This window comes from Balaenoptera musculus, chromosome 15 (genome assembly GCF_009873245.2).
Source record: "Balaenoptera musculus isolate JJ_BM4_2016_0621 chromosome 15, mBalMus1.pri.v3, whole genome shotgun sequence".
NCBI lineage: Eukaryota > Metazoa > Chordata > Mammalia > Artiodactyla > Balaenopteridae > Balaenoptera > Balaenoptera musculus.
The window spans coordinates 58,299,199-58,314,807 of NC_045799.1; positions in this window are offsets into that span (position 1 = coordinate 58,299,199).

Genomic DNA, 15,609 nt, shown 5'->3' on the forward strand with positions numbered 1-15,609 from the left:
ACTAAGTCTTCATTTCTCAGACTCACTTGGTCTTTGTGCCTCCAGGACACAGCATTCTTAATTCATAACGTTAACTCAGTTCGCTTTTGGAAAAACCCAGCCACCCAGCAGAGACCTTGAGAAAGGACCCACCCTGAACTTGACTGGTCCAGGCATGGCCACTCCTGCCTGAGGGGATGTGTCAAGACCCCTCCTTCTGCTTCCAGCACAGGCAGGAGGCCCTCACCCAGCTGTGCTCAGGGTACGAATGCTCCCGGGACCTCAGTGGAGTCACCAAACATCCCTCTGAAGCAGACGAGACCCAGCTTGTCGCCCTCACTTTTCTGATGGGAAGCTCACGCCCAGGAAAGGGAAGGTGTTGGCCTGGGGCCACGCCGCCAGGTGAGACAGAGCCGGGCCCTGCATAACTCAGTTTCTCCGCTTTGCTCTTCTTACCCCCCTTCCTGCAGCCCACCCTCTGGACTTCACTCAAGGTGAGACTGTTGCCACACAGTAACTGGATCTTGTTGGACTCCTGCTTCAGACTCTCCGAAGGCTTCCCATTGTCCGCATGAATCAGATCTCAGCTCCGGGCTGTGCGTGACGCACCCAGGAGGTCCCCACCCAGCTCCTGCCACCTCCCATCCCAGGGCGACGGCAGCCACACCGCCATCCTGGCTGTTCTCAGAGCACAGGGAGCTTGCCCCTGCCTCAGGGGGGTTTCTCTTGCTTCTCCGGTGCCTAGCATGCCCACCACATGTCCTGACATGCTTGTCACAGACTAACTCTGTCACACCCTACAGGTGGTTCCTCAAATGTCACTTCCTGGAACAGCCACAGTTGGTGACTCACCGGCATCTCGTGATTCCCACGCTTGAAAACACCTTCCATTCTTTCCTGTAGGCTTTCTCTGTCCTCCAGAAGTCGCCAGGCCCAGCGGTGGGGTGGTAAACCCTCAGGGGCTCCCCGCACCAATGACTTTCAGGAGTTGGTGTCTAAATGCCCCAGTGCCCTTGCCCCCTGGGTGGGCGGGTAGCTCTGAGGCTCCGGTTCAGAGCGGCATCCTGGAGGTCCCCAGCGGAACAGAGCCCCAGGTACCTGATGCTCAAGGCGTCTCTTCCCTGCTTCCCAGAAGTGCTTCCTGCCACCCCCTACAACCTGGCCTTGCGGTCGGCTTCTGGAATGATTCACACCAAGACACATCCTCAGAGGCCTTCCCTGCCCACCGTACCTGTAGGAGGTTGACTTGTAGCCCCCAGAAAAGATACGTCCACATCCGAACCCTTAGAACCTGAGAATGTGATCTTATTTGGAAAAGGCGTATTTGCAAATGTAATTAAGGATCTAGAAATAAGGTCGTCCTGGATTACCCAGGTGGGCCCTAAATCCAGGAACTGGTGTCCTTATAAGAAGAGGAGGGCTTCCCTGGTGGCGCAGTGGTTGAGAATCTGCCTGCCAATGCAGGGGACACGGGTTCGAGCCCTGGTCTGGGAAGATCCCACGTGCCGCGGAGCAACTGGGCCCGTGAGCCACAATTACTGAGCCTGCGCGTCTGGAGCCTGTGCTCCGCAACAAGAGAGGTCGCGATAGTGAGAGGCCCGCGCACCGCGATGAAGAGTGGTCCCCACTTGCCGCAGCTAGAGAAAGCCCTCGCACAGAAACGAAGACCCAACACAGCCATAAATAAATAAATAAATTTAAAAAAAAAAAAAAAAAAAAAAGAAGAGGAGAGGACACACAGAGAGAAGAAGAAGGCTATGTGATGACACAGACACAGAGGAAAATGCCATGTGCAGTCAGAGGCAGAGAATGGAATGACGCCCCCACAAGACAAGGAAGGCCGGCGGCCCCCAGAAGTCAGGAGAGAGGCACGGGACAGATTCTCCCCTAGACCCTCCAGAGGGAACCAATTCTGCAAACACCTTGATCTCAGACTTCTGGCCTCCAGAACTGTGAGAACACATTCCTGCTGTTTTAAGCCACCCAGTTGGTGGTAATCTGTTATGGCAGCTCCAGGAAAATAAGGCAATATCTAAGTAGCTCTGCACCCCAGTTCATTCAACAGACCCCAGTTCACTCAACACATCACTCAGTTGAACATCTTCATCAGAAAGTATGCAGGTGACCTGTTTTCTGTCTGTGTCCCTCTCTAGAATGAAAGCAGGTCCTAACTGTCCTCTTTGCCCCTCCCTGTATCTCAGCCCCAGGACTGCACCTGACCCATGATACGTCCTCTGTACAGAACTGATTAATGAATGAATGAGCCAATGGACCCCTGTCTAGCGGTCCTTGTCCACTCCTCAGCTCCCACCTGATCTAGAAGACAAATATCCATCCCTAACTAACCTTGGCCTCATTCTCTCTAGGCCTGGAGCTCTCAACCTGGTGGCACATTAGAATCCCCTAGAGATTTTTTCACAAGCCCCGGCCCAGCCCCATTCCTGAGATTCTGAATGAACTGGTCCAAGGTGGGACCCAGGCAGCAGTATTTTTTTTTAAATTCTCCAGGTGATGCCAATGGGCAGCCGGGGCTGGGAAGCACTGGTTTAGATGGGGTGTAGGGGTGGGAGTGGGGAACAAGCTAGGGTCAGAGTTCTAGAGGGACCCACCAACCCAGTTTGCCTGGACTGAGGGAGTTCCAGGGATGTAGAACTTGCAGTGCTAAAGCCACAGCCATCCCAGCCAATCAGGACGAGTTGGTATAAATGTTCCTCAAGCCTTGTGAACGATATTCCACCCAGCCAGCCACACCCCATCCTAGCCGCTTTTAGAGGAAGGAATCCCTACTATCTAGAGCAGAGGCCCATGGGTGCCTGCTCTAGCCACGTGGACGTCAGAAAAGAGGGACAGGGCCGCAGCTGGACAGTAGGGGGGTGGGGCAGGGACCTGGGACTCAGGTGCTGATGACGGATAGCCAGCCCCCCACCCCCCAGGCAGGCACGATTCTAACAGAAGAATTTTCTGTTAAGGATTCTAACAGAAGGATTTTCCCATGTGGTTTGTGGGCACTGCAGACTCATTGTGAGAGTCTTTTGGGGTCAGGCTTGGTTTGTTTCCTCCTCAGTGTTCCCTACTAGGGCCTGGCACATAGTAGGTGCTCAGTCAACAGAGGTTGCATGAATAAAGGCTTGTAAGAGATTGATAATCGTGTCAGCTGGGAACAACCAGGCCATTCCTGACTTCCTCCTGCCCCAGGAGCAGCCCTGCGATGGAGGATCAACGCCCCAGCTCCCTCGCCATGAGGTGGGACTTCCCTTCCTTCCTGGGATTCCTTCCCAAATGAACGATTTCCACCCACATCCTTTTCTCAGGATCCCTTTCTGAGGAGTGTACTGGCTGGGCCCCATTTTGTTTCCATTTCCTGCATTCAAGATATTCAGCCCCAGTTTGTGATCTCAGTCTTCCTGGGCCTGAGAAACCAACAGACCCCCCCCCCCCCGTTTGCCCAGTGGCTGGGGTCACCTGGTAGGCACCAGTGTAGCCCTGCAGGTGTGCCTGGCTAGTGCTCATTCTGACGGTCTGGTGCCCTTTCTAATGCTGATGCCCCACTGAATGGTCAGACCAGCTTTATTGAGATGTAATTCCCATACTATACAATATATTCATTTAAAGTATACAATTCAATAGCTTTTAGTATATGAACTAGATGTCTAACCATCACTACAGTCAAGTTTAGGACATTTTCATTGGTCCAAGATACCTTGTACATCTAATACACTATTTCCCCAAACCTTCATCCTCCCCAGCCCTAGGCACCCAGTAATCTATTCTACTGTCTCTATGGATTTGCCTATTTGGACATTTCATGTAAATGGAATCATACAATATGCGGTCCTTTGTGTCTGGCTTCTTTCACTCAGTATGATATTTTCAAGGTTCCTCCATGTTGTAGCATGTGTCAGTACTTCACTCCTGTTTAAGGCTGAATAATATTCCATTGTATGGGTAGGTCACACTTGATTTATCCATTTATCCCTGGATGGACATTTGGGTTGTTTTCACTTTTTGGCTATTCTGAATAAGCTGCTATGAACATTCCTGCATAAATCTTTGTATGGATAGATTTTTTTTCAATTCTTTTGTGCGTATACCTAGGAGTGAGATTGCTAGGTCTATATATCTTTTGAGGAACTGCAAGACTGTTCTCCAAAGCTTTATTGAATTAAAAAAAAAAATTTAACGGAAGCAGAACATAACATATATACAGACCAGTGCAAAATCATAAATGTACAACTTAATGTGTTTTCACAAACTGAGCAGTCCCGTGTCACCAGCTCCCAAGAATCAAGGAGCAGGATGTTTCCAGCCCTCCGGTCCTCTCCCAGTCCCCTCCCAGTCCCCTCCCCAAGGGGAACCATTGTTTTGTCCTGTAATAGCACAAGTTCATGTTCCTTTCTGGATTTAAAATATTCTCCACCCTGCGGAGGGTTGGCAGACCATGTTCATAACCAGGACTCCGTGTCCCCTTCCAGCATGGGGGACCCTCAACCCTCCAGGCACAGAGGAATCCTTCCCCCTCCCACCAGGTCAGAGCAATGCCTTCTCTGTTCATCAGAGTGGGAAGAGCTTGGCAAGCTTCAAGAAGGAAGCAGATTGCCTCACCTCTCAGGAACCCTTTTTTCTGTTTCCATGTCTCGCAAGAGGAGGCAGGAAGGCCCAGGAGGCTGGGTGACCTCAGGCTGGGAACATGCCAGGAGGGAAACACACTCCCAAATCTGGAGTCAGGGAGGCTGGCAATGGGGCCTATGGGCCTTCTTCATGCAGCCCCCGTGCCTCCCCAGTGACAGCCTGCTGGGAGTTTTAGGGGCTTTCCCGAAGTTATACAACCAAGAGACATTTTTCTTGAGACATTTTCTTGATCTTGGCTTGGCCTTGAGCTCCGACACTCAGCCTGAAACCGAAAGCTGGGGTTGGTCTGAGCTGCGACTTCTCTTGTCTGAGATTAGAGCTCAGGCCAGACACAGTAACTTCAAAGTCATAACTCATGTGGCCTGAGGGCATGGATGAGCATCTTCATCTGTTTGACATCAGAAGTCCTCCGGAGAGCCCAGACGTCTTAGCCTGGCCGAGACACACAGCGGTTGGGAGGGGGATCTGGTACCCGGAGCACAGTCTCCCGGGGAACGGGGGTGGCGGCAGGGCCTGTGCTGAAGTAAAGCCATGACACGACTACTGTTAGGCTGCAATGAGAGGACCACAGAGGTCGCAGAGTGTGCCCTTCTGTTGCCCTCTGGATGGACCCTCCTGCCTTCATCACCCGCCACGCTTGCTCTCTGCACAGGGCTCTGACCCTTAAGCAACACATGAACAGGCAAGCTCCCGAGCCCGCCAGCTTCCACTGGCCAATGGGGGCCCCCGACAGGAGGTCAGAATGTAGGGGAGACTGAGCTGCCTCCGTCAAAGATCAACAAACCTGGACACGAGTAAAAGCGGCGAGGACGGGTTTTATTCAGTGATGCTCTTGTAATAAGGAAGGGGGACCAGTGTGAATGGGACTCAACTTCCCTGAAATAAGAGGCTGGAGACTCTTAAAGGCTGGGTCTGCTGAGGGAAGGGCACTGCAGGGTGGGAAGGGGGTTTGTCCATGGGATCATGTCACCTGGCTTTGTTAACTGACTTTTGTCTGGAGGGAAAAAAACTTCTGCTACCTTTACGACAGGAGGCGGTGGTGCAGAGTGAAGTGAGGTCCTTATCCTCCCATAGGGACTAGGAGAGAAAGTGTGTTTTGTGAGGAGCAGAGCGTGTACACTTTTTGGCTCGGAAACTATACTCTGGAGGTCCAGTGGTTAAGACTCTGTGCTCCTAATGCAAGGGGCCAGGGTTCGACTCCTGGTCAGGGAACTAGATCCCATATACTGCAACTAAGCCCACGCACCACAATTAGAGAAGACCGTGCGCTGCAACAAAGACCCAGCACAGCCAAAATAAATTAATTAATTAATTAAATTAAAAAAAAAAAAAAAAGAAACTGTACTCTTCAGTGCAAACAGATAAAAGCAGCATTTGGCAATGAAAAAGAAAAAAAAGAAAAAAATGTGAGCAGTGGTGAGGCAACCTGCCTCCTTCTTGAAGCGTGCCTAACTCTTCTTACTCTGACGAACAGAGAAGGCGTTGCTCTAACCTGGGGAGGGGGGCCGAGGGAGGATCCCTCTGTACCTGAATGTTTGCTTTTCAAAGAGAAGGAGAAGATACCCAGGTCCTGGAGAAAATGGTTTTGGGTGGTAGATTTACATTGCAAAGGGCAGAGAAAGGATTTAGAAACATCTCTCCAGCAGTCAAGGAGATCCCAGTGACCCGCTTTAGGCCCCAGCTCTTAGGAATGGTCTCCAATGCCCTCCTCAGCATCACCTGGGAGCTTGATGGAAATGCAGAACCTCAGGCCCCACCCCAGACCCACTGAACTCAAATCAGTGATTCTTAACCGCTGCACCACCAGGGAAGTCCCAAGAATTCACCTTCCAATGCAAGGGACGCAGGTTCCATCCCTGGTTGGAGAAGGAAGAAGTAAAATTATCCCTGTTCATGGATGATATGATCTGATGTGTAGAAGACCCTAAAGAGTCCACACCAAAAAATTTGTTAGAATTAATAAATGAATTCAGCAAAGTAGCAGGTTACGAAACCAATACACAGAAGTCAGTTGCATTTCCATATACTAACAATGAATGATCCAAAAAGGAAATTAAGAATACAATAGCATCAAAATGAATAAAATACTTAGGAATTAATTTGACCAGGGAGGTGAACGACGCGTACAATTAAAACTTCAAAACATTGCTGAAAGAAATCAGAGCGTAAATAAATGGAAATACAACCCATGTTCATAGACTGGAAGACTTAATATTGTTAAGCTGTCAATATTACCCAAATCAATCTACAGAGTCAATGCAATCCCTATCAAAATCCCAATGGCCTTTTTTGTAGAAATAGAAAAATCCATACTAAAATTCATATGGAATCTCAAGGGATCCCAAATAGCCAAGACAATCTTGAAAAAGAACAGAGCTGGAGGACTCACACTTCTTGACTCCAAAACTTCCTACAAAGCTACAGAAATCAAAAGTGTGATACCAGCATAAAGACAGATATATAGATCAATAGAAAAGAATAAAGCACCTAGAAATAAACCCTCATATATATGGTCAAATGATTTTGACAAGGGTGCCAAGATCATTCAATGGGGAAAAGACAGTCTTTTCAACAAATGGTGCTGGAAAAAGTGAATATCCACGTGCCAAAGAATGAAGTTGGACCCTTACCTAACACCATATATAAAAATTAACTCAAAATGTGTCAAAGACCTGAAACAAGTTTTAACTCTCGGAAGAAAACATAGGGCAAAAGCTTCACAACCCTGCATTTGGCAATGATTTCTTGGATATGACACAAAGGCACAGGCAACAACAACCAAAAAATAGACAAAATGAACTTCATGAAAAAAGTTTAAATTGTGCATCAAAAGGCACTGTCAACAGAGTAAGAAGCAACCCACAGAATGGAAAAATATTTGCAAATCGTGTATCTGATAAGGAATTAATATCCAGATTATTTGCAAATCATGTATCTGATAAGGGATTAATATCGAGATTATATTGAAAATTCCTAAAACTCAACAACCCAATCCAAAATGGGCAAAGAACTTAGCCATTTCTCCAAAGAGTATATGCAAATGGCCAATTAACACATGAAAAGGAACTCAACATTACTAACCATTAAGGAAGTGCAAATCAAGACTACAATGAGATATCAACTCACACCCACTGGATGGCTGCTATTTAAAAAAAAAACTGTTGCTGATGATGTGGAGAAATTAAAACCCTTATGCATTGTTGATGGGAATGTAAAATGGTACAGCCACTGTGGAAAACAGTATGGCAGTTCCTCAAAAAATTAAAAATAGAGCTACCACATGATCCAGCAATTCCACTTCTGGTTACACACCCAAAAGAACTGAAAGTAAGGTCTCAAAGACACATTTGTACACCCATATTCACAGCAGCATTATTCACAGTAGCTAAAACATGGAAGCAACCTGTGTCCATCAACGAATGAGTAAATGAGCAAAATGTGATACATGCCTACAACAGAATATTATTCAGTCTTAAAGAGGAAGGAAATTCAGACCCTTGTTACAATATGGATGAACCTTGAGGACATTATGCTAAGTGAAATAAGCCAGACACAAAGAGACAAATACTGTATGACTCCACTTATGTAAAGTACTTAGAAGAGTCAAATTCATAGAGATGGAAAGTAGAATGGTGGTTGCCAGGGGCTGGGGGTAAGTGGGGGATGGGGGGTTATTGTTTAATGTGTGTAGAGTTTTAGGTTTACAAGGTGAAAAGAGTTCTGAGATGGATGGTGGTGATGGTAGCACAAGATTATGAATGTATTTAATACCACTGAACAGTATACTTAAAAATGGTAAAGGTGGTAGGTTTTATGTTGTGTGTATTTTACCACAATAAAAAAATTGGGGGAAAAAAAGTAGCTACTTTTTTTTTACTTTCCACAAGTAGCCTTTTAGTAGGTATAACTCAGACACCACCAGGAGAAAAGAGGCAACGTAAATGAGTAAAGCAGGTGGGTGTCAGGCATTAGGGAGTGGCGGAGATTGTGTCTAACTAAGAAGGACATTGTCCCTGTATTAGTTTGCTACAGCTGCCATAACAAAGTAGTATAGACTGGGTGGCTTAAATAACAAAAAAATGATTTTCTCACAATTCCAGGGTTAGAAGTCTGAGATCAAGGTGTCAGCAGGATTAGTTTCTCCTGAGTCCTCTCTCCTCGGCTTGTAGATGGCTGCCTTCTCCCTGTGTCTTCACTCTGTACATTCTTATAGGGATCCCAATCACATTGGATTAGGGCCCCACCCCAATGACCTCATGTTAACCTAATTACCTCTTTAAAGACCCCATCTCCAAATGTAGTCACATTCTGAGGTACTGAGGGTCAAGACTTCAATATATGAATTTGGGGAGGGGGCCCAATTCAGCACACAACATTCTCCATGAGAAGATTCCCTCTCACATTAAAAAAAAAATTCATTTTGCATGCCAATCGCTTTCACCCCCTGCCTGTTTGCAGGCTTTGCTGCAGCACATTTGTTGACTGAAGAACGGTGGGCCTTTCTTCCTAGATGCGAGAAACCCAGACTTTGCTGGAATTGGGGTGATCTTTGTTCCCTGCACTGTCCAGATTTGGAGAAGCAGATTCATGCATTTATTTGGAAAGGAGAACTCACCCCTGTGGTTTCTCCATCTTGGGAGGAAGTTCCATGAAAACAAAACAAAACTTGTTTTTGAAACACTTTCTCCCAAAATATGTTGGATACTTAGAATTACCACCCTCCTTCCTCGATGCTGCCTGGAGGAACCCAGCCAGGGCTGGCTTGGGGACGAGGAATTTCGGGTTGAGTGAGTCTAAGGCAGCACCTCACCCTCACCCGCCTTCTCAGTGTCCCTGTAGCTGGTCATCACGCACGTTTCTTAACACCCACCCTGGATGTGGCAGCTTCAGAGAAACACTAATTGAGTGCCTGATGAATGCAGAACCTTTTGGTGGTAGGGGAGAGGAGAAATGAGAAGGTATGTGTTTTGTGAAGGGTGCGTGCTGAGCTAGTTCTAATGATGACTGTTTTACTCTTTTGCTGTGAGATCACAAGCAAGCGGCTTTGCCTCTCTGAGCGTCAGTTTTCCTGTCCTCAGAATGAGGATGAGCCTCACCCACCTTGCTGGGTTGCCAGGTGACTCAAGTGTGAAAACCTAGATGAGTGTGCTTTCAAAAGTCACGAAGGCCTGGGAAGCATGGGCTTTGTCATCACAGTTGGGGTAAACTCAAAATCAGAATGAGACGCACGCCAGTGAAATATCAGAAACGGAGTCCCTAAAAAGATGTGGTGAAGTAGAGCAGAAAGGCAAGAAGCTGGGTTTCAGTTCATTACTGTGAGCTACACAAATTGTCCACCCTTGTGCTCCTTGGGCTCCTCTTCTGTAAAATGGAGATCAAAGTATCTACCTTTCGGAGCCATTTTGAGATCATAATAATCAATACTAATCTGCACTGGCCCCTTACTCTGTGCCGGGCTCAGGTGTTTCATTCACCATTCCTCATTTCAGCCCCATGACAGCTCCAAGGGGTAGGGACTAATTTCTACTTCCATTTCACGGATGAAGCTCAGAGAAGTCAATTAACTTGCCCAGAGTCACACAGCTTGGGAGAGGTTTACCAGGCTCTCAAATGTGGGCTAGTCGATCTGTGAAAATGCTTATAAGATGTCAAGCTTCAAACAAAGCTACAGTGTTGTCAGCGATTGCAAGGGGACAGGGAGTGGAGGTGAGGAGAATATAGAAGTGGTGAGTAGTGGGTGGGTAAAACTGAGAAGTCTTCCCGGAGGAATCAGATGTGGTCAGGTCTTGAAGAAGATTAGGGCTATTGACAAATAGAGAGACGGGTGAGGGAATTCCAGGTGGGTGGATTGAAGGGGCAAAGGCAGGGAGGGGGGAATTAGCAAGCTCTGTGCACCGGTGGGAAAGCAGATCGTCTCTGATTGTAGGGTACTGGCGAGAAGGCTGAGACGAACTGAGTGGGGTTAAAAAGGTAAATGGGAGGAAATTATAATTGTGTTATAACCACAACTGTGTTAGTATTAATTGAAGGCTTGCTCTGTACTGGGTACTCTGACTAACACTTAGCTCTAAACTTCAGTTTTCTTATCTGAAAAGAGGTTAAATAGTTGCCTATCTCTCAGGGCTGTTATGAGGATTATATGAAAGAATAGGTGTCCAACTCTTGTAAGCCCAGAAACATACTTGCGGCTTCCTGGTCCCCATTCTTTTGGGGGCGCCCCTGAGCGCGCCCTGTGTGCACTTCATTCCTTCATGCATTCTACAAGCATTTACTGAGCACCCAGCAGGTGCCAGGCCCTGGGGATTCAACGTGGACAAGACAGAAAACCTCACTGTCCCGTTCAGGTGAGAGACACATGCTATGGAGAAAAATAAAGCAGAGAAAGAGGGTAGGGAAGGAGAGAGCCATGTGGATAACTGAGAGGAAGAACATTCTAGGCAAAGAGAGCAGCAAGTGCAAAGGCCCTGGGCTGGATCAGGTGCGCCATACTTGAGGAACAGCAGGGAGGTCAACAGAGCTGGAATGGGCAGGGGGAGGCTGGGAGGAGGTGAGGTCAGAGAGGTAGAGGGGGGTTGGAATGTCAGGGTCTTACAGGCACAGGGAGGGGCCGGATTTTCCTCTGAGCAAGATGGGAGCCCTCAGAGCTTCGGGCAAGCAGAGGAGTGAACTGCTTTTGTAGAAGAGCATCTAGCTGCTGGGTGGAGAATATACTGAGTGGCTACTGGGAAAAGTAGGTGACAGGCTAGTGGCTCAGACGTGGATGGTGGCAGTGGAAGTGATAAGAAGTGGTCCAGTTCAGGGTAGTAATTCCAAAGGTAAAGCCAATAGGCTTCATTGGTGGTTTGGTTGGAGGGTGTGAGGAACCAGAAGGATGGCATCATCCTCAACAGAGATAAAGAAGGTGGTGGCTGGGTAGGTGTGAAGAAGGAAATTGTGAGTTTGTTACATTTTTTTCATCTGAAAGGGACTTTAACTTCTTTTCTAAATTGACATAATATAAAATGCAGTGATTAGCATATTCACAAAGTTGTGCAACCATCATCACCATCTAACTCGAGAAAATTTTCATCACCCCCAAAAGAAACCCCACTAGTAGTCACGCCCCATTCCTTCTCCTCCAGCCCCTGGCAACCACTTATCTGCTTTCTGTCTCTATGGATTTGCCAATCCTGGACATTTCATACAAATGGAATCATATACTTTACAACCTCTTGTGTTTGGTTTCTCTCGCTCACCATGATGTCTTGAAGGTTCATCCAAGTTGCAGCATGAATACTGACGATGTACTGACTTCATTTTCTGTGAATGAAAAATATTCCATTGTGTGGATATATCACATTTTGTTTATCCGCTCCTCCACTGATGGATGTTTGGGTTGTCTCTACTTTGGGGCTATTTCGAATAATGCTGCTATGAGTATTCGTGTACAAGTTTTTGTGTGGACATGTTTTTACTTCTCTTGGATACATGCCTAAGAGTGGAATTGCTGGGTCACATGATAACCCTGTGTAACTTTCTGAGGAATTGCCAAACTGTTTTCCAAAGTGGCTGCACCATTTCAAATTCCCAACAATGTATGAGGGTTCCAGTTTCTCCACAGTTTTGCCCACACTTACTATTGTTCATCTTTTTCGCCATCCCAGTGAGTGTGGAGTGGTTTTGGTTTGCATTTCCCTGATGACTGATGTTCTTGAGCATCTGTTCCTGTGTGAGTGTGTTACATTGGAGATGTCTGCTGGACATCCGGATAGAGCACAGACAGATGAGGCACAGACAGATGGACATGGAGGCCTGGAGTTCGTGGCAGAGGTCTGGGAGGGTGACATAAATATTGGAGTCAAGAGCGTATGGGTGGCACTTAAAACCATGGGGCTGGATGTGATCACTCAGACGGTGAGTGTGGCTAAAGAAGAGAAGAGGTCTGAGGGCAGAGCCTTGGAGTTCTCTAACTTTGAGGGGCGGGGGGCAACCAAGACAAGATATAGGAGGAGAAGCAACCCCAAGTGGGGAAAGTATTGCAGAAAGAGAGTGATGGCCTGTGCCATGCACTACAGGTTGTTCAAGTTACATGTTGGTTTTAACAGCATGGAGGCAACAGTAACCTTGACAAGAGCAATTTCGGTGGATGGCAGGAGAGAAAGCCTGGTTGGCGGGAGGTTGGGAGGATTGGATGAGGGCAGTCAAAAGGTACAAACTTCCAGTTACACGATAAATAAGTACAAACAACAAGGGATTACTATATAGCACAGGGAACTGTATTCAATGCCTTGTAATAAACTCTAATGGAAAAGAATAGAAAAAAAGAATATAGATATATATGTATAACCAAATCACTTTGCTGTACACCTGAAACTAACACAATATTGTAAATCAACTATACTTCAATTAAAAAAAAAGATAAATAGGTACTAGGGATGTAACGTACAACATGATAAGTATAATTAACACTGCTGCTTGCTATAAGTGAAGGTTGTTAAAAGGGTAAATCCTAAGAGTTCTCATCACAAGGAAAAAAGTTGTTTTCCTATTTCTTTAATTTTGTATCTATATGAAATGTTGATGCTCACTAAACTTGTGGTAACCGTTTCATGAGGTATTTAAGTCAAATCATTATGCTGTACACCTTAAACTTACACAGTGCTGTATGTCAAGTACATCTCAATAAAACTGGAAGGAAACGAAATTTTTAAATAAATGGAAACAAAGAGAGAGAGAATGGGAGGAGAAGAATTCAAGACGAGGAATATAGATAGTGCTTTCAAGGAGTTTGGCTTTAAAGGGAGCTGAGAGAGATATCACCTCACCCCTGCTCGAATGGCTTTCATAAAAACACAAAAGATAACATGTCGGCGAGGATGTAGAGAAAAGAGCACACTTGTGCACTGTTGGTGGGAATGTAAATTGGTGCAGACACTATGGAAAACAGTATGTACATTCCTCAGAAACTTACAAACAGAGCTATCATGCCATCCAGCAATCCCACTTCTGGGAATTTATCCTAAGGAAATGAAGTCAGGATTTCTTCAAGATCCTGCACTCCCATGTACATTGCAGCACCATTCACAATAGCCAAGACATGGAAGCAAGCTAAGTGTGTGTCAGCAGGTGAGTGGGTAAAGAAGATGTGGTACACATATACAGTGGAATATTATTCAACTATGAGAAAGAATGAAATCCCACCGTTTGTAGCAACATGGATGATCCTTGACGACGTTAATGCTAAGTGATATAAGTCAAACAGAGAAAGACAAGTACTGTATGACCTCACCTGTATGTGGAATCTTAAAAAGCCGAACTCAAAGAAACAGAGGAGAGTGGTGGTTACCAGGGGCTGGGGGCAGGGGAAGCGGGGAGATGCTGGTTCCAGTCATAAGATGAATAAGCTCTGGGGAAGGAATGCACAGCACCGTGAATACAGATAACAGTACTGCACTTTGCACTTGAAAGTTGCCAGAGAGTAGATGTTAAATGTTCTCACCACAAAAAGAAGTGTTAATTATGTGACATGATGGAGGTGTTAACTAACAGGGCGGTGGTAATCGTGTGGCAATATACAAGTGTATCAAATCAACACGCTGTACCCCTTAAATTTACACAATGTTGTATGTCAATGATATAATAAAGTTGGGGAAAAAATAAAAAATAAAAGGAGTTGAGAAGTGGGGCTGGGGCTGGAGGACCTGTGCAGTAGAGAGAGACACCTCAGAGGACCTACCTCTCTTCCTGGCCATTGTTATCTCCCTGCCCCACCCGCTGCTTGGCAACCGACCTGGGCTTTGTACTAAACATTTGTAAAGTAAATAATGATTATAATAGCAATGCCAGTCGCCAGTCCCATTGTCCCCTCAAGGTTGTTAGGAGACTGAAAGTAGAACAAAAATAGCCAAGAGAGCTCCTGGTAAAGTGAGGTTCATTCTTCTCTGGTACGGGAAGTGTCGTCATCATATATAACAGGATTTCCTTTTTCTTTCCAAAGGCTTGGCTTAATGGTTCTACGCTGTAGCTGAGAGTGTGAACACAGCCGCAACCTTTGGGAGGACAGATTGGCACTAGCCAGTAACCTCTAGGCATTTAGAGGTGTGTGATCATTGCAGGGTTGTCTGTAAAAAAAAAACCCAAAGTAACATCAATGCCCATTCTTAAGAGGAATTGGCTAGGTAAACAATGATATATCCATTCCATACAATATTATCATACTGCCAAAAAGAAGGAAAGAGATTTACATGCATGGATATAGAATGATGTCCAAAATACATTAAACGAAATATTTGAAGACCTAGCTGCATAGCAGTATGTGTAGTAGGACGTTAGAAAAGACAAGGACAAGTATGGCTAGCAGGATTTATTTTTTATCAGTTTCAGGGAAAAGAAAGGAGGCAAAGCCAGTGTAGGAATTGATCCCCCACTTTGCAGATGGAGCTGTTATTTCCCAGGAGGCAAAACCAACTTCCTAACCCCCCTTACTGAGCCTGAGGCTGAGCTGTGTGGGGAAGAGTTGATTCTTAGCTACGGGGCACTTTCCAGGGGGCAGTGAAGGTGGCTTCACCCAAACTGGGCTTTCCTGAACATACCACTTCTGAAATTCCCCAAGCCCTCCTCACTGATTATGGGGGGCCAGGAGAGGTATGTGGGCAAACACCATCTGCTTGCATATGCTAAGAGCAAGTGGAGTAAATCATACAGGCAGGCTTCCCATCACCCGTGGCAATTATGGTTACATCCAAAACTCCAACCAAACCACCTCTAGAAGAAATCGGCTGCCCTTCCCAGGGCTTAGCTATGCCAGGACCATATTAGAAACCCAATCTTCTAGTGCCTTTGTTCACGTCTTCATTCATTTATTCACTCATTAAGTTTTTATCAAAGGCTTTATCTATGGCAGACCTTATGATGGACCCTGGAAATAGAAAGATGAATGAGGCCCATTCTCTGCCTTTAAGGAGTACACAGTCCAATGGGAGAAGGTAGGTAGTTAAGTAAATAATTATAATTTCATGAAAG